This window comes from Gossypium hirsutum, chromosome A06, assembly GCF_007990345.1.
Source record: "Gossypium hirsutum isolate 1008001.06 chromosome A06, Gossypium_hirsutum_v2.1, whole genome shotgun sequence".
Lineage (NCBI taxonomy): Eukaryota > Viridiplantae > Streptophyta > Magnoliopsida > Malvales > Malvaceae > Gossypium > Gossypium hirsutum.
Window position 1 is genome coordinate 83,564,409 of NC_053429.1, and position 2,342 is coordinate 83,566,750.

Sequence of the window (2,342 nt, forward strand, 5' to 3'; positions counted from 1 at the left end):
GCCAAATATGGAGAAAATGGGCCAAAGTACAAAATCAACAAGGCCTGGACCTCCTTAGACGGGCAGACCACATGGCCGTGTCAATTTGGCAGGCTCGAGCACGACTTGAAGTAATCGCACACGGGCGTGTCACACGGGTGTGTCCCTGCCGAGCCCAGGTTGAGTCCAATTCGAAAAAGGCTAATTTTGAGGGCTCTTAGGCATTCCAAAGCCTATAAATACACCCTAGATGAGGTAGAAAAGAGACAGAAAATAGGGAGTAAGGAATTACTCCAAGGAAGCCGATTGATCCATCTCAAAAGCCGAATTCACCATCAAGACTGAAGATCTCTCCTTAATTTCCCCTTCAGGAGTTTTGGGTTTACTTTATGTTTTGTATTCTTTATTATTCTGAGATGTTTTCTTATTTAATTATGAAATAGAACCCCTAAATACCTAAGGGGAATGAAACCTAAGATGAATCTTGTTATTATTTTCTGAATTGTATGATAAATATTTAACTTGTTCTTAATTATGTGTTCTTAATTCTTGTTTTGATATCCCAGGACACTGATTCAAGATAAGGTCTTAGCCAGAGGAGGAATAGACCTTGTCTAAGAGTACGTTTGTCATAATTAAGTGGAGTTGTTTGCGTGCCTAGACATAGGGTGACAAGATTTTTCCGGATTAGGGTGAAACCTAATAAGGCGATCCATAGATTGAGTTAATACAACCCTAGGGTGTTAATTAGAGAAAGGTCTCAATTGTTCAATCTAGGGATTAGACGTTATTAGTCTTGAATAGGGATAATAACATAACTTAGGAATCTCTACGGAACAAGTTTGAATAAATCGTCCGATTTGGAGCCAGAATAACAAGTACAGTCTAGGTGGATTTTTCCTAAGGTATTGTCTTAATTCATTCAATTTTCCCAAAAGCAATTCCCCAATTCTATTCTCTATGAATTCTTAGTTTAGATAATTAGTTAGTTAAAACAAAACCTCTATATTCTTAGGCTAGATAATAAAAAGACAGTCATTTCTAGTACTTTTAGTTCCTTTGGGTTTGACAATCTGGTCTTGCTAAAACTATACTACTGTTCGATAGGTACAATTGCCTACATCGCAATAATATTTAGTTTCAGGAACGATTAATTATAAATATTTAAAACCTATCACAAAATCATGTGATCAAGTTTTTGGCTCTGTTGCCGGGGAACTAAGATATTAGGAACGCTCAATTTTTATTACTTTAGCCATTTATTTTTCTTGCAATTTAATTTTATTCTATTTTTATTATTATTATTTATTAATTTACTTTTATCTTTCTCTTGGCAGGTTTTTATAGTTTATGACTAGAAGAAACCTGTCAGGACCACTACTTTTTGGCGAAGAAATCGATCGTACAGTTCGCAGAAACCAAAGAGAAATAAGGCGAAGCTTAAGATACACATAGAACAAGCAAGAGAACAATACTCAACCTACAACCGAAGAGATGGCTGAAAACCAAGACAATCAGCTACCTCTTGCAATTGCGGTTAATCAAAATCCTACCCCACGCACTATGTATGATTATGCTAAACCTTCTTTAACAGGAACTGAATCGAGCATAGTTAGACCTACTATAGCTGCAAATACTTTTGAACTACAACCTAACACTATTCAAATGATACAGCAATTTGTTCAGTTTGATGGTTTGTAGGATGAGGATCCCAACGCTCGTTTTGCAAACTTCTTGGAACTATGCGATACATTTAAAATTAATGGTGTTCCAGATGATGCCATTCGTCTTCGGTTATTCCCTTTTTTATTGAGAAACAAAGCTAGACAGTGGTTGAATTCATTACCATGAGGGTCAATCACTACTTGGGAACAAATGATCGAAACATTTCTATTAAAATATTTTTCGCTGGCTAAAACGGCTAAATTATGTAATGATATCTCTTCATTTGTGCAGATGGACTTAGAAACTCTTTATGGTGCATGGAAGAGATACAAAGACTTACTGAGAAGGTGCCCTCACCATGGATTACCACTTTGGGTTCAAACGTTCCATAATGGCCTGAATCCTTCGACTCGACAAATGGTTGACGCAGCTGCTGGCGGAACCATCAATAATAAAACACCTGAAGATGCCTATGAGTTTATAGAGGAGATGTCACTAAATAACTATCAGTGGCAAGCCATGAGGACTAAGCCAACCAAAACATTAGGCGTTTATAATGTCGATTTGGTTACTATGCTGTCAAATCAGGTAGAACTTCTAAATAAAAAGATTGATGGTTTACTTGGTTCTACTCAGGTACATCCAGTAATGAGGTGCGAGACGAATGGAGGAGGAGCATGTATAGAGTATCAACCCTT

The 2,342-nt window shown here is 37.0% G+C and overlaps 1 non-coding gene across 1 annotated transcript; it reads right to left on the bottom strand.

Annotated features, from left to right (window-relative positions):
• Nucleotides 1-1,904: 1,904 nt before the first annotated feature.
• On the bottom strand, nucleotides 1,905-2,009 carry LOC121231063 (small nucleolar RNA R71). Its single transcript, XR_005929132.1, has one exon. It is a non-coding gene; the product is annotated as a small nucleolar RNA R71 (small nucleolar RNA).
• Nucleotides 2,010-2,342: the final 333 nt, after the last annotated feature.